Raw genomic sequence first — 22,464 nt, forward strand, 5'->3', positions numbered from 1 at the left:
AATTTATCTGGTATTGATAAAGTGTTCTAATTAACATTATACACTGCAACAAAATGATGTTTAATTTTATAAAAAAATCATCACGAATTAACAGATAAATAAACACATTTGATACCGGTTTTGAGAAGCTATAATACCCAATGTAACATATTTATTTTTTAAGTTCACCAAATAAATAATTATTTATGACGATATTACCATGTTTAATTTGAGTATTTAAAACAGCAGGAATCTACAACTGAATTCCTTCCGTAATTACTTACTTACATTTTACATTGCCCAATAAGTTAGATGGCACATTTTAAAAATATCAATCTTAACAGAAACGTAGAATTTTGTATCCACGCGAACTTCAGGATATTTTCAGAATACACATGCAACACGATAAAATATTAGAATCACAGACGCTCTTGTCTATTTATATGACCTAGTTACGAAATATCGCCTTTATTACCTAAGCAATAGGGTCCTACACAAGCAGCGAATAGAAATATTCAGTGTGTGTATTGAGCAACATATTCCCTGCCTAAGGCCGCATAATTGAACGGAACTATGCGGCGCGATCACGAGTTGATTTTTCGTATTACCCACACATCCCTTCGAGGATGCACAGTGGGACACACGGGCCGATATCACAGCCATAAAAGTTGGTTTTGTTACGTAATATTAGATTTATCTATGCTAACTCTGCACCATATATAAATACTTTATTATTGGGACTTAAAAAGGCAAACTAAACAATAAAACTAAACTACATGCTTTATAAAGTGATAAAGTACCATAATGTGGGAGCACCATTATAGACGTCAATTTATTTGAAAATGTGATACAAGAAATTCGTAAAAGCTCTCAACTATAGTCCAATACTGCTACTATGGTCCACAAGCTCAAAAGGAAATTAAGTAGGTATCAATACCATAAAGTTCCTTTTGGTTTACTCCGAGTTGTTTCCTCCATTTACAGCCTTATTTTTAGAACTACAAAAAATACGGTAAAAGACACACCTGAACGAAAAAAATACCGGTATCGATACCGGTATCGATACCGGTACGGACCATAATTGGGAGCTTTGGACTATAGTTGGGAGGTTTTACTCGTTTTTTGTAGAACGCCGCGTTTTCACTCTAAATATTCACCCGTCTGTCCCCTCACATCTCAATCTGCATTCAGCTCAAGTCCGCGCGAGTGTTTTCCAAGCGTTTTCACCGCAGAACGAATACCAACACCCCCCTCCCCCCTATAGGGGTGATTTATTTACAGTGCCGTCTCGCGTTTATTTGACTGTTGTGATTTTGACAATGCATGCAGATTTGGGCTTGGCTGACGTAACGGAGGTTAGAGTTATTTATGAAGGCTGTACCAACTTATGACAGTCGAAAGATTTTATTTAAAAGTCTAAACTTTATATAACGATGTTGCTTATTAAAATAAATTATTTCACATTCACACCATGCACGAAACAAAGCACCAGAACATTATTGAAAAAAACGTAGACAGCAGTTAGCTTTTGGCACAAATTCTATTTAATAAATTGGATAGAACAAAAAAAGTAGATTACTTAACCATGGTTACGTCATGACGTCACTTGTTCTGTTTTCATATAAATTTTGGAAACTTATATTCTACTACGGTTTTCTTTCTTATCATAAGATCTTATTTTTCTAAAGTCAGGTAAAATGTATCATATGGCACTCGAACCTCAAGAACGAGCATTGACACAGCTTTCATCAAAACAGATGCAACCTAACCTAACCCACTCTCATAGAAAGTTATAAGATACTCAATTAATCACAGTCCTTCCTTTATCTTTAGCCTATAGTCATACAAAATAGGTAAGTTAAAGACAAAAAAAACTTAATTAAACTTAAATTTAATAGAAATACAACTTAGCTTTGATTGGGTTAACGCCACTAAGCAATTATTTTCCGCAAACCTCATTAAGACCGATACCGGTTTCATACCGGTACGAAACGACTGTTATTACCGATCTTAATTTACCCGCCGCGGGCCCTGGGGAAATATAGCCTTCGCAATCGATATAGGAGGCGTTATGTCTAGATTTTTCTACGAAGCAATACCGTGATGCTTGATAACTTTTTCATTTTGTTCATATAATGCACTAGAGTTAGACCATGATAAGTCTGCAACGATTTTGATAGGACACATATTTTTTTTTCTATAAGGATAGACTTTTATATCGCTCATGATTCTTAGTAGAAATAATAATAATAAGTATAACAATTTCCAAATAGGAATTAAAGTTGTGTACAACATTAAATACAATGGCTAACTTGCTTGATTTATTATTCATTTTTCTTTTAGTACATATTAAGTAGGTATATATTGAGCATGAGAATAAATGGTAACTAGGCACATTTGTAGCTATTTCGACTAAGCTTTACTTCGCAGACCTTTACTATACAGAAAAGTCAGAAGCCTAATAAAATTATTAAAGAGAGTAAAGTATTCGGAGTCTCAGCTAAACAAAATCTGCAAAAACCATTTGAATCCTACAAAATGTATTGAAAATAAATATATCTTCTAACTTCAGGCTTGGGAAGTTTCTCGGTTCGCCAATAATATGAAACCGTAAAAGTTAAATCGTTTTTGTAACTTGGACTAAGTTATGTTTATGAATTTGCCTATTCAATTACTTATAAGGTTTCAATAAAGAGATATGTATAATATATCTTTTGGCCAAGAAAACTTAAAATATAGATTAACAAAACAGATCCTTCGTTTATAATGCCTGTTTGGTACTAGGTTAGTGTATATTAATGTAGAACAGTTAGTTTCTGATTTTTCCTCTATGCACTATTTGGATGATACTAAATATTATTGAGGAACTAAAATTTAACCGACATGACTAGTGATTCTCAAAAGAAAGCTTAAAATCTCTTTCGTTATATGTTTTTTTTCTTTTCCTTAGCTCGTTTTTAACATGAAAGACTATGTTTTTGTCGAGGTTTCAGTTAAAAGCAAAATTTAGTGTATACCTATACTAAAACATTAAACACTCTTCTATTGTATTTATATAAGTACTTGTATATAGTAAATACTAATCTGTTTGTCCTGCAGTGTTGGCTAAATCCTCCTGAAACAGTCTGAGACCTGGATTAGGAACTAATTTCGGTTACGAACTAGATGACAGGTGCCTTGGTAAGACTAGTTATTAGGTACTCTGCCTTAACACTGTTAGGTTATCTCATATCATAAAGTTCATAAACCTTAGGAGTGTGGAAGACACGCAAACTTGGTACGCTTCGATGCAAATATTTTCCCGAAAAATAAAAAGCCGGCCAAGTGCGAGTTGGACTCGCGCACGGAGGGTTCCGCACCATCAACAAAAAATAGAGCAAAACAAGCAAAAAAAACAAGCAAAAAAACGGTCACCCATCCGTACTGACCCCGCCCGACGTTGCTTAACTTCGGTCAAAAATCACGTTTGTTGTATGGGAGCCCCACTTAAATCTTTATTTTATTCTGTTTTTAGTATTTGATACAGAAATACATCATCTGTGAAAATTTCAACTATCTAGCTATTACGGTTCGGGAGATACAGCCTGGTGACAGACGGACCGACGGACGGACGGACGGAGAGCGGAGTCTTAGTAATAGGGTCCCGTTTTTACCCTTTGGGTACGGAACCCTAAAAAAGATATTAAAATGTTTAATGTAAATTTGGCAGAATTAGAGTAGGCGTACCTAAAGCCAGGAAGTTAGAAGGGGACAACAGATATGGCGTGCCACGTGAAACTTGCTATGGTAGCAACGGCTATCTCGCGGGTTGTTACACTTTTTACCCTTTGTACTCATTGTTAGAAAACTTTTGGACATTTGTTTTATCTTTTGGGCACAAGGCACCTAAATCTGTGTATGACCCAATCCTTAAAATGTCTTGTCGGTTGACATTTCCCAACACAAAAAGGGTTAGTAAATGAATGCGGCGACAGGACACGTGAGTCTGTCACGTCCGTGCCGTCTGGTGGCGACGCAAAAACAATAAGTCCGCCTGTTCCATTAATAATTGCCACGGGGCCATAGAAACAGCGGGATTTTTATGAAGTTTTGGAAAAATTGTGGTAGTAACTAGATTACTCCACTGTCCGTCTGTCTGTCTGTCACCAGGCTGTATCTCATGAACCGTGATATTTAAGAAGTTGAAATTTTCACAGATGATGTATTTCTGTTGCCGCTATAACAACAAATACTAAAAAGTACGGAACCCTCGTGAGTCCGACTCGCACTTGTCCGGTTTTTGGATTAATCGTTTTACCTAGAATGGGCTCGCCTCAGGCCCAGGAGGACGATGCATAAATGCTTTAATACTCTATAGCTTTATTTTACGCGGGCGCGGTAGTTCACCAATGCGTTGGTCAAAAATGCACTCAATGGACAGTGGTCCATCACCTGAGAAAAATCTGCTGAAGTAAAATTGATACTGATTATAGTGGTTAAACATAGCAGCAGCTATTAATGCCATGAATGCACAAGAAGAGCTACAGTACGTACGGGAGAAATGGCGACGGATTGTGAAACTTGCCACCGGCCCTGATATGACGACCACGACCACTCTGACAGAAGAAGAAGAGCTTTATTTTACGGGTAAATTATAAAACTGACTTTTTTGTGATTGCGCATTGCGCTAGCTAGAATCCGCGGGTTGCATGGCCCCACATGTATGCAACGTCATTAATTATGAGTGCGTCATGCCGCCGTGTCACCTGGGTGACGCGTCACAAATGCATCAACCGAATTAACTGCTCGTGACGCTTTGCATATTAACGTAATCTAATCGTTGCTAATTTTGTGACATACTTGTCACACTGGTTAAAATGTATTATTGATATTATAGGTAAATGTAGGTACGAGTTTTAATGCTTGAGTGTTTGATATTTCATATTACATAAACTGCTAAACGGTTTTTTTATGATATAGGTGGCAAACGAGCAGGCGAATAGTCTGAGGGCAAGCAATTACCGACGCCCATGGACATCTGCAACACTAGAGGGCTCGCAAGTGCGTTTCCGGAAATTAAGATGGGAGTACACTCTTTTCTTGATGGTTTGAAGGTCGCATCGGTCCGGAAATACCGCGGGCGACGGTTCAGAACCGAGTAAATGAACGATGAACAGAGTAAACGAATAATATGTTTCAAATATGACAATGACGTAAAGGTGAATTATGTGTATTTTTAGTTTAGGTACTTAATTAATTCAGGTGATTTGAGCAGGATGCACAGAGAACTAAAGGGGAAATACCGCGGGTGACAGTTCATTCCACGGTTAAATTGATGTCAGTTGTCCTCAAATATGTATATACCAACGTAGGACTCCAAATAAGTCTGCAAACAAATATTGTTATTTGCGTTATCTATTTGGTATAGAAATCATTCCGAATAAAGAGAAAAATAGGGGGTTAATTATTGTAAGCAAGTGCCTTGTCAGTTATTACTGTTATTATTTAGGTATACTCATATCTATCTACAGTGTTTCAATGGTAATTGGTATGGACAGAGATTCAGTTAGTGGTAATTCGATTGCTCTCAGTTACGCGAACAGTCGGGGGCTGCTCTTATTTTACTTGTCATAACTTAAAAGCGTTAAATATGTATGACCCTAGAGAAAGGTACAGCTTAGGATTGCGAAGCCACTTTGAAAAAAAAACTGCTGAAGTAAAATTGATACTGGTTATAGTTGTTATTCATAGCAGCAGCTAATATTAATTTAAGATTTTTAGTCTTCTATCCTAGTCCATGCCTACGAAACAGGACGTCCCGGGTGCATGTCATGTTCATGTAAGGGCATATATCATAATATTTAACACTTTAAACTCTTGCGTTTTGTACACATATTTAATTACACAAACGGGTTTACCGCGATATAATTTCATTGTTTTTACCTTAAATTCCGACGTTTCAGCTTAGTTGCACCAGCTGTGGTCACGGAAAGACTGACAACCCATCGTGTACCCGCATGCGTCATACTTATAATACCACTTATTTATAGGCTTACGGTGTTATTCGGATGTCAATTGTAGCTGAATTACTGTTGTCACATTACTGCGACGGATTGGACGCGGCGCGGGCACTATCCTATCAATTTTCTTGATAAAATGGCTGACATTGGCCGCCGTATTACTGCGATTATGACATTTAATCCATCACTCATTTTATCAAGGAATTTGACACATAAAATAGAGACGCAAAAATAATGCAGCTATCGACATCCGAATGTCACCTCAAGTCTATAAATGTTGTAATAAGTAATATGCCGCTCGCGAGTACAAAGAGTTTTTCTTGAAAATGCACTCGCTTCGTGCTAGCTGCGCTGTGCATCCGTCCATTATAATGGTTCCCGGCAGAAGAATCTTGTTATTAAAACGAGGAATACGAAAATAATCTGCTTCTGCCAATCCCGAACCTCGGAGTGTTTTCGTGCTTTTTTCCGTAGATTCACCCATTTTTAATAGCAAATGTTTTATTCAAAGGGTCTGTGCTCAAATTAATCAAAATCTTTCCCTTTTATTTGGGCCATATTTCCGGATTGTCAATCGATTTCTTTTCTATCAGCGAGAGACAAAACCGTTTTGTTTTAATCTAAAAATGTGGATTTGCTTATTTTTATTGGGAATGAACTTTATGAGTTTGGATCTTAATTATAGAAATAATCACAAGGAGAGTTTCAAGAAACGATACTTTAAGAAAATAACTAAAGAAAGATGAAAACTGACTCTGGGTTTTGTTTGACTGTTTTTTTAATACCACGCCGGTGGCACACGAGAACACTATGTATTTCTCAAAAATGTCATTATTCTAATTCTTTATTTCAAGCAACTCTTTCCCATGTCGTCATTTCTCGTTAATTCATTTAAGCATTTAAAATGAGACTCAATTAATTTGAATGTTGCAGCGGAGGTGAACAAACCACGTCGAGCGCCGAACCGAAGCACGGTGGTTCATGTGCCCGAGAACTGTGGACAAAATAATATATTTTAACATTTTAAAAAGGCTGACAATTGCAAACTCTTCGTTGGGTTCAGCGTCAGACTTATTTGTCAATGATATTACATTTATTTACAAATTCAAAAATTCTTTTTTTGTATGATGTGTTAACTTGTTTATAATGAGATATTGCGGATCTCAATTAAGTGTACCACACGTGTAAAGCACGAAAGAATTCGTTCCATGGAAATGAAAATATTAATGACTAAAAAAAAATTCAAAAATTTACGTATAAGAAAATGTAATTTACTTTAGTTCTTTACTATGGTTCACAAAATTATTACAAACCCTATGTCGTTATTCAGATGTGTCTTTTTGTCCGTAAACGACAAGAATGGGTTTTTATTGTCATAAGTTTTACAGTTAAGGTACGGTAAATACGAGTAAGTGTGGGTGCGGGTAAAGTGTGGCTGGCCTTCACATTGGGTTCTGTTTAGAGTCTCTTCGGAAAGAGAAGAGTCGTGAAATGTACTGGGCCCCATACATGCCACGACTCTTCTCTTTCCGGACAGACTCTACACATTGATTAGTGCTTAGTGCAAGTTCATACATAGTCTGCCACTAAACGCAAGTAGCAAGTATCGTTTTGATTGTTGACCTTGGCACTTTTATTATGATTTGTCTAATTAGTCAATGCAAGCGGCCCACCGTGCGGCGGTCTAATGTTCCCGTCGAATTAATTTGATCCGCGTTCAATCAGCGAACTTGCCAGCTGATGGGTTCTCAATTCATTCATGGATCTCCGATTTGGGGTTGCTCCTATTAAGATTCCGAAATACTTGCAAGCGTATGATATAGTTAATAACCCTCGGCCAAAGAGGATGTAAGTAGAATATAAGTAGATAATGTAAATTGTCTGCCTCGGCGCAAAAACTGGGGTTATGAATGAATGAATGAATGAATGAAATCTTTTATTTCAGGCAACTAGTGGCCCATACTAAATACCTTAAAACTAGCATTACATTATGATTGCGATGCATTACGCAACCCCGCAGTGTCAGGGAACCGGCCGCGGAACCGCCGAAACTTGACACCCTTCGGCCAAAACTCCTCCTTGGTATTATGGAGGTTAGAGGTAAGAACAATCTCTTATGGGAGAACAGTTGCAAAAGTGTTCAGCTGGCAGCTGTAAACAATAGTTCGAAATCTCTCCGGTGGCGTTAGGGTAGCACAAGGACAGACATGAACTTAGACGTTATGGACGGAGTGAAGTGCGCTGTCAGTGATTTGTTTTTTTTTATCAAAGTCATAAATTTGTTCGTGATGTATTATGGCGCCACCTATTTAAAGTTTTTTGATGGACACCTTTCATACACATAGATTGTCTATTTATTTGTTCTTACATTCAGTCATACATTCACTTATTCATTCATTCATTCACTAGTTCATTCATTTATTTTCGTGTAGTATATGCAAATACAATTTTGTTTAGCGACTCATACCGGAATATACTGTCGTTTCCAGACGAGGGAGCTAACTCGATCTCAGCGGCGATTGTAGCTGAATGTTACTGCGGCTAGACCCTGTGTAACTAGCGGTATGCCTATAATACGGTATTAAGCTCATTTATCAACATAACTTACATTTTCAGCGGTAAAAGAAAGCTCTCCAGGCAGTTCCTAGGTAATCGCGTATTTTCCTCGTGATTCTGTTGAATATTCTAGTCAATGGAAGCTTAAATCACTTGGTTTTACGGCCTAGTCCTTATCACAGGTATCCACGGTTAAATTAATTACTAAATAGCTTATTAGAAAGACAAAATAACAACAAGAATCTGATTGAGAAAATAAACAACATATTTGTTTGTTGACATTGACACTTTTGACAGATGTATTTGCAAGAAGCCATCTAGGTATCGTTTTAAACCGCAATATTCGAGCAAAAGCGTGGGGTAGATAAACAGTTACAATAATTAAATTATTAACTTATTTTTATGTTTAATACATTATGTTGAAAATAAATGCAAAATACTCCAATATGGACGTAATATTTGGATTCATAAAGGGAAAAATGACAACTCAAACGTTCTTTTGCTTGTTTTATTTGTGCGTGTGCGTAACTACGGATTAAAAATAACTTGATCAGCATTTTATTTTAGTTATTAGATTTTGAGCCTTAATATGTAGGACATAAGGCTTAAGTAAACAAAATAGGAATTGATACCTTTTTCTTTTGGGTTCTGTCGCCACTTTATTGTTCAGAAATAACTTTATTGGCGTTGGGAGATTATGAGCATTATTACAAGGAGCATAGGGGCTTGGTAAACAAATCGGGATTTAGGTCTTTTCTGTTAGAAGCTCCATGTCGCTAGTTTATTATTGCTTGCTGGAGAAATAACTTTGTCAGCATTAAAGGATTGTGGGCATTAATATGTAGAACATATGCCTTTTCCTAATAGTAAACAAACCGGAACTTATGATCTTTCTTCTCTAAACTGGATGACGCTTGTCGCCATTTCAACAGCATATAAGCCGGAGCGGGCATTGATTATGGGTTATTCTTTTTCTAATCTTCGGGCTAACGGTGTCTCTGGCTTTGGGCGTACATAATATCGGTGGGTAAAGTTTCGCTACTACTCTTACTATGTTTGATTTTGCCTGGATCTATCCTGGTGAATTTAAACTTGGTGAGAGTGTCTATGTTTGGTTTTACGGGGACAATATCGTCGTAACGCTGAATTTAGACTATGGTGGAGATTCTTTGCTCTCTTGTGTGTGGTTTTATTGTGAAGTTTCCTACACTGTGTTATTCCAAGTGCTTATCACGTTATGCAGGGACAATATCGTTGCATAGCAAGGGCTTGGAATTATATCTTTGTTTGATCTTACGGAAAGCGATTTTCGTAATGTTAAGCATGGATAATGGTGTTTCAGGGAATTTCACTTCTGTTTAGTTAGTGTTGTGAAGAGTATTTTTAAGTAACATTGAATTTAGTTATTTTAGTGTTTTGCTATGGGGATTTTTACTATTTTATTAAAGCCAGATCATTGTTTGGACTGACTGTTTGTCCGGCTGGGCAGCTTACCCCTTGCGGTGTTAAATGTGAGCTGTTCAGGAGTCTTTAGTTCCAAGTGTGAGAGAGCTTGGCTTCCCTTTTATACTTGCACAAGGGATGAGCATCTCCCTGGTTTCAAAGTCCAGCTGTTAGATGGATGTGGGGGCGTCTCGTGCGCGCCATCCGGAGTAATCTGGGCCCACTGAAGTCGGCAGTAATTGAGGCCAGGTCCCCGCTTAAATATATTTATCTATTTCGGTGCTCTGGTGCATGTTTGTGCTGGTTGCAGGGCGGGATTCTGTCGTGATTGATATTGTATACTCACAGTTTTGGTCATGGCAGGGTTTCGCTTGTGACTGATGCGGGTGTGTACTAGGAGTATTGAGCCAATCATATACACGGAATAGGGCGATCTACTTCCTACCTCTTAGCCCGCGGGCGTAGCGAAGGGGGATCAAGTCCACGAGCCTACAGGTTGCATATATCCCGGAATCGCTCGCCGGACGTTACAGTTTACATAGGGATACACTTGCGTATATTCCAAAGCACTAGGACGATGGTAAGTACGGACTGTGCTTTAGTTATACTAGAGTAGGGCCTAGGTGTAGGATTAGGGTAGAGACGCACACTATCATTAGGGAATTAGGGTCTAAAACCGATTTGTTTGGTATATATCCTCGTCTAAAATCTTCAAATATGGTTTCTTACTTATGAAATTATATGAAGTAAGGTGCTACTGCTTAAACTTATAATTTAATTGGGTAAAAGGGTATTTGCTATATAAAAATCATATTCTAATTTTATTTATTAAAACTTTGGTCTTCTGGAGTAAAGATGAAGTACTAAGTATCCCAATCAGGTTTCCAAGGTATTTACAAATCAAATTCTATAAATATCAAGTTGAGTTGTTAGGAATACAGTTTATTCTAAGATGGAACATCGAAGACAGACTGTTTAGGGAACCTTTGGCAGGCAGGAGTAATCCAAAGGGTGTTTTGAGAGAAATAATGCTTATCTTGATATTTCCTTTCATAATTTTCATAATAATCTTAGTACTTCGTTTATACGTGTCTAAAAATATAGCTTATAATTTAGTTCTGGGGAATGGAAATGGGATCAGTATCCCTTAGCTTTTGAAATAAAAAAAAAGATAAGTAAATTTGATGACTGATGAATACTTATCACTTCTCTTCATAGTCATCTAGCTACGCATATGTTCCGAAGTGGTGGTCATAGCCCGTCTGGCTAACAATGTAGGGTAGGTGTTCCGCAACTAACCTTGCTGTTCGGACTAGGAGCCCCCAGTCCTGCATCGAGCATTTGGGTAGCATATTTCGTATAAGAAGCTGGTAGTTAATTATCAACTTGAAATGCTAGGATGTAAATGGGCTTACCCCAGGAGTGCTACTCATATGTTATCCCGGAGGCTTAATAGATTGTAGCAGGCTTTTACCAACCACATTTTTAAACTCATAATTTACAAAAGATATAATTTCATATTTATACTTTCATATATGCTGCTTTACTTATTCGTCAATCTAGTAGTTTTAGTAATATCATTTACATTACACCATAAAATCATTTAATTTCTGAAATCGTACTAAAATTGGTTCATCTATTTCTTAGCATCGTTATAAATTACATTTATCTCAATAAATATCTGCTCATTTAAACCTAGGTATTATTTAAATAAAACTAGAGTCAAAAATTTAGCTAGTATTCATTAAAGAACCTAGGTTCCTGCGGTACATTTCGAGGGGGGTCCTAACCCTAGACTAGACGATCACGTGGCCAAATTTCAGGGGTTAATTTTCAGTAAGTGGGGTAATTTTAGCGTTGGTTTAAGTTTTAGTAAGGGTATATATTGGGGGGGAAGTGACACCTGTCTCAGGCTAAACGAGGCCAGATAATAATATTTATTCATTTATTTACTTATACAATCATTCTTTCATCCATTCATTCTATGATTATAACATTATTTCAATCGTTAATTCTAATTCATTCATTTGTTTACTTAATTCGTACATTAATTTATTTTATAAATTCCATCATTAATTGACTCATACATAATTTTTTTGTTTTATTCATTTATTAATTCATTCACTCATTTATTTATTTATTTCCGTGTAGTATATGCAAATACAATTTGAAGGGTACACGGAAAGAACATGTCTAGTCACTTTAGTAACATTTTGAGTAATCACGATTTTAAAATATGGAACATTGTCAAAATGTATGCTAATTCAGTGACCAGGTTTTTTGAACTAAAAATAGTTTTTTTTTACATATATTATACAGTGGTAGCAAAAAATATAGCTAATAGTTCATTAAGAGCTCTACATTTTGAGATAAAAATCTAATTTTACGAAAAATGTGACTAGACATGTTCTTTTTGTGTACCCTTCATTTTGTTTTGTTTAGCGACTCATACCGGAATATACTGTCGTTGCCAGACGAGGAAGCAAACTCGATCTCAGCGGCGATTGTAGCTGAATGTTGCTGCGGCTAGACCCTGTCTCAGGCAAAACGAGGCCAAATAATATTTATTCATTTATTTACTTATACAATCATTCTTTCCTTCATTCATTCTATGATTATAACATTATTTCAAATATTAATTAGATTATTCATTCATTTATTTACTTAATTCGTACATTCATTCATTCAGTCTATCATTCATTTATAAATTCTATCATTGATTGACTCATACATTATTATTTTCTTTTATTCATTTATTAATTCATTCACTCGTTCATTTATTTATTCACGTGTAGTATATGCAAATACAATTTTGTTTGGCGACTCATACCGGAATATACTGTCGTTACCAGACGAGGGAGCTAACTCGATCTCAGCGGCGATTGTTGCTGAATGTTGCTGCGGCTAGACCCTGTCTCAGGCAAAACGAGGCCAGCAATTAATAATAATTATTCATTTATTTACTCATACAATCATTCTTTCATCCGTTCATTCTATGATTAAAAAAATATTTCAATCATTAATTCTATTATTCATTAATTTATTTACTTAATTCGTACATTCATTCATTCAGTCTATCATTTATTTATAAATTCTATCATTAATTGACTCATACATTATTCTTTTCTTTTATTCATTTATTAATTCATTCACTCGTTTATTTATTTATTTCCGTGTAGTATATGCAAATACAATTTGAAGGGTACACGGAAAGAACATGTCTACTACTTTAGTAACATTTTGAGTAATCACGATTTTAAAATATGGAACATTGTCAAAATTTATGCTAATTCCGTGACCAGGTTTTTTGAACTAAAAATAGTTTTTTTTACATATATTATACAGTGGTAGCAAAAAATATAGCTAATAGTTAATTAAGAGCTCTACATTTTGAGATAAATATCTAATTTTCCGAAAAATGTGACTAGACATGTTACTGAATACTGAATACTGAATACTGATTTTTATTGGTAAAAATAAAAGTACATTTTACAAGTCAAAATTAAGTAAATACAAATTATACAAGTAATAAAATAATTATAGTTCAATATAAAATAACAATAACATACAATTATAATTTTCGTTTCGCTGTGTTGGGTCAATGATCTTTGGTTAAGGTTATACACATATGAACTCATCAATTGAGTAGCATGCGTGTTCAACAAGCAATAATTTAAGATTGTTTTTGAAACAACGTGTTTTTGTTTGATTGTGTTCTTTCCGTGTACCCTTCATTTTGTTTTGTTTAGCGACTCATACCGGAATATACTGTCGTTTCCAGACGAGGGAGCTAACTCGATCTCAGCGGCGATTGTAGCTGAATGTTGCTGCGGCTTGGGGCTGTCTCAGGCAAGAGTTATATAATAATGTATTCATATTATAAAATTAATTATCCAGCGAATAGGTAGTCAAATCACTACACATTATAAAACAAAGCCCCCGCCGCGTCTGTCCGTTTGTGTATATGTAATAGAGTGATTATTGTGGAAGGTTTGGGTATATAATTAATAGGTATATAACACGCCGCAAACTATACTTAACTACCTATTTATTTCAGAATTCATTTCTACCTACATTCGTCCTCCGTTCAGCAAAATATCGGAGTATTGTGCCGAGCAAATACGGATGAAAATAATCAGGACATGTGAAATCACTGTATTTATATGACATACGAATACAAACATACATTAAATATAGGTATTTATACCTATTAACTACTGTACGAGTATGTTATGTGTGTTCTCAATATCTACTGCAAAAACAGTCAGCTTAAAGAAGTATTCTTCCTTTGCGTAATATCGGTTATTAATCACTACATAATATAAAACAAACTCGCTTCCCGCTGTCTGTCTGTCCCTATGGATGCTTAGATCTTTAAAACTACGCAACGGATTTTGATGCGGTTATTTTAATAGATAGAGTGATTCAAGAGGAAGCTCTATGTACCCGTGCGAAGCCAGGGCGAGTCGCTAGTCTAAAATAAATCATAATTCTTTAGATATGTTAATTCTTTTTAAGCCAGAAACAGCTAAAATCATAGTGCAGTCCGAGTTTTGTTTTAAAAATAGATATTAGCACGCGTTTACTTTTTATCTTTCACATTTTAAGTGTATTTTTCCAAAGGCTTTGTATGAAACCAGTATAATGTTCCGTTTAAACTCCTGAAGCCCCTAGACATGTATTTGCCGGACAGTTTAAAGCTAAAATTTTAGCCAAAGGCATTATTCCAAACACTTACAGAACAGAGCACAGGCTAGGTAAAAGATTAGTTCCACTAATTTTCTGCCCCAGCGCGCATGCATGAAGGATGTCAACTTGCGACCTACGCGGGTGTCATGTACTGACTATATATTCTACTAATAACTTCTAAAATGGCTCCTCTACACGATGGCGCTGGACCAGCGAGATGGCCATGTGATGGTTGAGAGCACGCACTATGGAATGGGCCACGACGTGTCGATGCGTACGCATCATCGCTGGCCCACTACCTTGATGTGCGGACGAAAAACCGACACCGTGGCCATCCCATCGCCATCCTCACTACACACTGGCCCATCTTAGAGGAGCCATAATGCACATGACTTTTAATGTTAAATAAATGAAATAAAGAATTACTGTAGCGGCATTAACGGAGAAAAACGGTGCTATGTATATGACGCTTAGCTCAGACGGATCTCGAGGTCATGATACACTGGATTGTCTCATCCAATCTTATGTAAGCAATAGTAACACGGCCTTGCCAGGTCGCGTTACGGCCTTAGGGAAAACGGGCGAGAGAAGCGTTAGAACGGGCTGTGTATTCCCATCGGTGGCAAGAGCACGGGGCAGTTGAGTTGATAGGTGAGTACTGCGAGAGGTTGCATTAAAGATGACTCACGCTAGACCAGGCCGGGGCCGGGCCACCTTGGGCACCTCGTTTTATCGAAAGCACCACGTGATCACCGATCAGCTGTTAGAAAATGACGTGTCGGACGCCTCAGCCGACATCCTTTATTATTATACTAGCGACTCGCCCCGGCTTCGCACGGATTAACAAATTACACATAATCCTTTCTCTTGAATCACTCTATCTATTAAAAAAAACCGCATCAAAATCCGTTGCGTAAAGATCTAAGCATCATACAGACAGACAGACAGGGAAGCGACTTTGTTTTATACTATGTAGTGATTGTGTATTTTGTAAGTAAAAATTAACCGTTATAAACTCCGGTTAAGCTAACTTTGCATCGACTTGAATAGAACAAAGTGTGGTAGTGTCATTATGAACGTCATATTTTGATAGAAATTTGTCTTTAATGGTGACATTGTCACATTTTTTAATTGCAAATCCCGTGCAGATAGCTTGGTCCGAATCTAGCTTAAAAGGAGCTTAAATTCTTTATTCTGTAGGTATTTCGAAACAGTGTAACGATCAAACACCGAACAATACTTTAAAACGAGACAACGACGCGACATCTGTCGGCGACCCGGCGAAAACGACACAGTAATAGAATGTCACTGCTGCAATGCACAGCGTAGACAAACAACAGTGCTTCACCCATAAACTGAAATAGGTAGATTACTAAAGAAAAAGTGACCAATCCCTCCTGTGGCAGAGGCCGGATTAGAACCAGGGACTTCAGCTTAAACGATTCGACGAACGAAACGATCCCACGATTTTCATCGATTTTTGACAAGTTTTAAGACATCGCTCCTACATTTGCACTACAGATATAATTACATATAAGACAAACGGCTCTCGGTCCTTCAATATTTTTTCTCCATCCTTGTCTACCGGATTTTGAAAGAAAAAAACAGTATTTTTTTATGATTATTTTAAACATTGTGTAAAAAAACTCTGCTTTACTCGTTATGAGAGTACTATTTTATCATCTTCGATTTTTATTTCAGAGTTTTATTTTTGTATCATATGGGTGGTAAATAAGCATACATCCCACCAGATAGTAAGCGATTGTCGTGTTTATGTTGCATGTACGTGTCATAATACGGATCGACAGATGTACTAAAACGAAATTAATAAGCGTTCCGTTATTTTTTTCCTTTTGGAACCCGAAAAACCCGCTGTATGTGCTATTGCCGCCATTATTGGACTAAAGTGTCATTCTATGGAACCTGCTAACTATATAAACAAACTGCCATATTCTCTGAATGTCAATTTACTAGTGACTTTTGTTTTAAATAGTTCGCAAGTTCCATACCTATAAAGATACTTTACCATTGGACTTGGTACGCTATGTGGTAATCGGCGTGTCACTCCGCGTAGCCGGACAGCATACTGTCACTTAAACACGTTGTAAAAGCTCTACTATTTATATTGTTTACAGTATTTTTATTTTATTTTGGTCCTTCTTTGTAACCGGTTTTACGGTGTTACGTAACCTAACTTAAACTTTTGAAAGGCAAAAGCTGGGGCTTCAGTCAAAGGTAAACCTAAAGGTTTAGGTTAATAATTTAATATCATATTCATTAAAATATTATTTACATAAAATGGACTGTATATGGGTAACCATTCAAACTATTCAAAGTGACTGCAGCTGCATTATCTAAATTTCTTTGTCAAAATAAGTGACCTACACATTACTGTCGCAATTACTTATGACGTTCATTCCGTCAGTTTTTATCATGGAAATTGACATCCAACCGTCACCTTTAAAATAGCTGGTGGCAAAGACGGACCACGCTAAGTCTGCACCGCTATACTTCACTTGGAACGTGACGGATCGACGGATACAAAACATAGCTCATTGATTTTCTTGTTAACATTCTTTTGATATACTAGTTAGACTCTTGACGAGATTTCTCTGAGTCCTGTCTCAAAAACCTCTTAGGCCTACTTGCACCATCCCGCTAACCCGGGGTTAGCGGTAATTCCAGGCCCATGGTAATTCCAGGTTTAACCGGTTAACCCCGGGTTAGTGGTATGCTGCAAGTGGGCCTTAATTAGATACCTGGCATCCTGTCACACGTAATGTTCCCCTGCCATTTCCTCACGTATCCAATACGTGTAATTTTCAATCAAGAACCAGTGGGCCGCGCGTATTGCCCTCGCGAATGGACAGACGTGACAAGCCAATTAGATATAGATTTTTTTCTCACAACTGGACGTTGCTATGAGCTGTAGATATAGATAGTTGTGACTTTTCTCACACGATTTCACAAATAAAGGATGACTCACGCTAGATCGGGCCGTGCCCGGGCCGGAGCTTCCGGAACTTCGTTTTCTACGGAAAACACCACGTGATCACCGATCAGTCGTCATAGAAAATTACATGTCGGACGCTTCGGCCCGGGCACGGCCCGGTCTAGCGTGAGTCATCCTTATAGGTTATAGATATTCAAATTGTGACTGCAGCAGCAGTTACTGTGGCAAAGTACAAGATGACACAGAAACCAAATTCCTTTAAAGTTCATAATCATTTATTTACAAACAAGATATATACAGTGTATGACTAAAATAAATTAAAAACTAGCTTAAATCTAAAATAGGCCCTTGAGGCATTGTACCAAGGATGCTGGCGACATTTCCTCGCTGTACCGCAATGCTGATACGTTGTGCGAGGTAGCCGCCAGCTCTTCGGTCACCAAGTTATGTCAACCAGACGCTTCGCGATTTCTGCGAATAAAACAGTAATGCACCTACAGTTGAAATCCGAACGTCACCTTTAAAATAGCTGGTGGCATAGACCGACCACGCTAAGTCTGCACCGCCATACTTCAATTGAAACGTGACGGACCGACGGATACAAAACATAGCTCATTTCCTTTAATATGTACATAGACTATACTCGTATACCTTCCTATAGTCAGGCAAAAATCCCACTGGCCCCTGGAGCTGGAAAGCCATCGCAGAAAACGCCTCAAATATTTACCACATTCTTTGTTACGGCATAAATTATTCCTAGTCTATATTACCTTTGCTTACTGACCTTAGGTAAGCGTTTGACTCAATTAACCAGTGTAAATTAACCTCTACACCGATAACAAAAATGCTTAAGCGTAAACTGGTTGGACAAAGATCTGTGGTTATGACAAGCTCGTCTTATCCCTTTCCGACTTATGACGAGTTCTGACCGGTGTAGATACACTTTCAAGATTCAGAAAATGGTAGGTAAAGATTGTATGTGCTTATGTGAGTAGAGTTTGTTAAGTAACGAAGCACTTTTTAAATAAACAAGTTTTCCAATCTTCGATTAGTCTACGAAACATTGATATGCGGTATAAGGACACATTTTTACAGTACATCTGGTGCTCCATTACGACACACTGTGCTATAATAAGCACATTACGTAACTACGTCGAAAATTAAAACGGCCGTATGTACTGTATATAAATGGATTGTCCGTTCTATTTCTTTAATGAGATTTAATCATTCTAAAAAGTACTGTATAAAAAAAATACTACTTACTTTCTAAGATTCTACACAATTTTAGGACAATATTTACAGGGTTTCTTCAATGACTTACTCAAATAAAGCCAACTGATTACGTCACAACTGGGCCAATTTCGCACACCCCTAAAAAGCGTCGTCGAGTGAGTTGTTTCCCAATCAGCCTCATGCATTATTTACCAGCATGGGGGAAAGTAGTTTCGCCTTACTTTGGAATTTACCTAATGATCCTTGAAAGACGTTTTGAACACGTGGCTTTTGCAATAGATCGATATTTTGGGCAATGGGGGACACACTCCTGACTTCGGGCAAACTCGGCTCTGTTCGGCTCAACATTGCTCCGAGCAATTATTAGGGTTGACACAGTTTGACGTCCCTTTGCGTGCACGACCACAGATAAGATAATCACTTGAATTTTGATAACCCTAAATAGCCGAAAGGGATAGAGCCTTAAGTTAGAAAGGGATATCATGATTCGACCCTGAATCGCTGTCAAACTTCGCTTTTGTAGGAAGTGTCCTTTCTGTACGGTAGTACTATTACTTATTCTGTGTTTTGGGTAAATAAATAATAAACATAAAGAAAAGGTAACATTCGGCAACCATGGGAATGACGCTTGACATTTGGAATTATATTAAACAGTAATATAAAAGCTGGAACTTGTAAAAAAGGCTGATTCCCGCTTCACCGAATTTTAGATGAATCTGATACGGAGCATACCCATCAGTAACAAACCAGTTTTTTAGTTCCCCTTTCAGTCTTCAGGGAAATAAAAGTAAGTAAGGATATGCTTACACAATGCTCATTTACTAATGCATGGTTTTAAAATTATTTTCTTGTTTTCATTCTAACGTACTTTTGGCAATATTAAAACACATCTAGCCTCTAGCGGCCCACCGTACAAGGTAAATTGCCAGTCGAATTTGAATCAAAGGTATGAGAATATAGAGTTGAATTTGTTTTATTGAATAGATTACGAACGGGTCACCCACATATTTTAAGCCAAGTATTCAATATGTCTGTGTCTCACGGAAGTTTTGTTATTAAAATTGAATTTGTTTTGTTTTAAAATCGAACGAAACAAAACAAAAGCAAATGAGAGAAAGGAAATATAAAACACAAGTGATCCATTTTGATAACCCTTGATTACAATTTGTTTTTTTTTTATTTCATAGCAGTTTCCGTTTATATAAATACAGATGTAGTGCATATCTATTTTCCATCGTATTTGGGCGGTTTTTTTTTAAAGTTATCCCCTACACTTTTCTTTTAAATTTGGGATTTGTTATGTTATTTCTACTCAGAATCACGAGCTCTTTCTATCCTAATAGGAGAAAAAAAGTGTCCTAAGGTTTTTATTTCCATTCCGTCACCATTTTTCATAGACTTTGTATGGCGGTCGTGGAATGGAAAGATCGAAAAATGTATAGAAATTTTGGGCCACTTTTTTTCTCCTATTAGGATAGAAAGAACTCGTGATTCTGAGTAGAAATAACATAAAAAATCCCAAATTTGAAAAAAAGTGTAGGGGACAACTTTAAAAAAAATACGCCCATTTTCGCTGAACCGTATCTTGCTATTTCAGTCAGTCTTGGTACAAAAAGTACTAAGGTTGACTGAAGTAGTAAAATACGAACGTTTCCGAGAAAATACGATAGATAACAATAAAATTATGCACTACATATTCTGTAATATATCATACATATACCAACATACATACATATATCTTGTCGGTATTACCAACTGACCCTAGCGACCGCTGGAAATGCCAAGCGGCGGACCATGAATTCTCAAAGGAGGTTACATAATACAGACAGCCACTGCTCATGTGTACCTACTATCAAAGGCATATGTAACTCCGTATAAGATGAATAAAGTCTAAGGAAAAAACGTGCCTCGGAAAACAAGGAAAAGTAATTCTCGGATAGATGGCGCACACACATTTGGCCTATACTCGGCTAGATGGCGTTGACGACGTCGGTATATATTTAACAATTTTAACACATAGGTATCAGTGAAAGAACATGGGTCAAAATGATATAAAAATAATAAAATTATTTATCCATCGTGTGTACACAAAAACCCGAGCCAATTGAAATTACCCTAACCCACGGCGGCAGATTGACTACAACAGACAAATCTTTCAACAAAAAGAATCGATACGTACTTTTCCCTTGTCATTGCCAGTCTATCGCTGTTCTTCCGACCTTCCTAATGAAGACTTCTAGAAACTTACATAATACTGCGGAACCCAAAAACTGTTTATACCGGGAACTAAGTGATTGCAACATTAAGTCGCGACTCGCGCCGAATATGCCGTATGCATTATGCATCGCGCGCCTGCGCTCTGTGCCGGCTTCGTTCACACCGTTACCGCACGGCCATGGCTTTCGTGCGGAGGTTGCAGCGACCGGCCATATGTGCGAGCAAGAAACGGCGATCCGATCTTCCATTATAACCTATGGCCGCCGCTCGCCGCTGTCGCCACATCGTGATATCGTAGCTGGACCGTTATTCTGCTTTATCGCTATCCGAATATGTAGGTATTAATCTAACCTATTCAGTTCAGTATACTTTTATTTGCTTGTAAAAGTATGTTTAAGGTTACGAATTTTAAAAATCGAAAATAGACGTCGGTCATTACGGTGTGTTTGTTACTGGACTAACCCTACATACCCTTATTAACTTGTATCATTTGAATAGAAAAGTATAAATATTTTTATACCGATGTTGATAACTGGCACAGTCGGTAGGATACGAATTCTAAAAACCAAGATAAGATAAAGATAAAAAATAATTTATTCAAGTAGGCATATTACAATGCGCTTATGAACGTCAAATAAAGCTACACCGGGTCCAACCCTACACCTCTGATCCGAGAATAAAAGACGCTAGCTCTATAATGATTATGTAACCACGTTCAGTATGGTCTGAGAGAGTCCTTTCACTAATGAAATAGTCTATAAATCTTGTTACGGGGCTAACCCTACATACCCTTATTAACTTGTATGATTTGGACAGAAAAGTATAAATATTGTTAATCGAAGTTGGTAACTGGCGCAGTCGGTAGGTTACAAATTCTAAAAACTAAGAAACCAAAAACAAAGTCGTCAGCTGTATAATGGTTATGTAACCACGTTCAGTATGGTCTGAGAGAGTCCTTTCACTAATGAAATAGTCAATAAATCTGTGATATCGGCGATATCGCTTGTTACAGGGCTAACCCTACATACCCTTATTAACTTGTATGATTTGGACAGAAAAGTACAAATATTGTTACATATACCGAAGTTGGTAACTGGCGCCTGGTAGGCTACAAATTTAAAAAACAAAAAATAGACATCCGGGGCATTACCATGATGTTCTTATTGCGATTCTGTTCAGGACCTAAACTGAATCGCTAAAGGACGGAGCTTTGCGACTTATATAGCTCCGTCCTTTAGCGATTCAGTTTAGGTCCTGAACAGAATCGCAATAAGAACATCATGGTAAGATAAGAGAAAAAAAGATAAAAGATAGTTTATTCAAGTAGGCATAATTACAATGCGCTTATGAACGTCAAATAAAGTTACACCGGCTCCAACCCTACACCTCTGACCC

The sequence above is a fragment of the Cydia amplana genome, chromosome 22 (genome assembly GCF_948474715.1).
Source record: "Cydia amplana chromosome 22, ilCydAmpl1.1, whole genome shotgun sequence".
NCBI classification, from domain to species: domain Eukaryota; kingdom Metazoa; phylum Arthropoda; class Insecta; order Lepidoptera; family Tortricidae; genus Cydia; species Cydia amplana.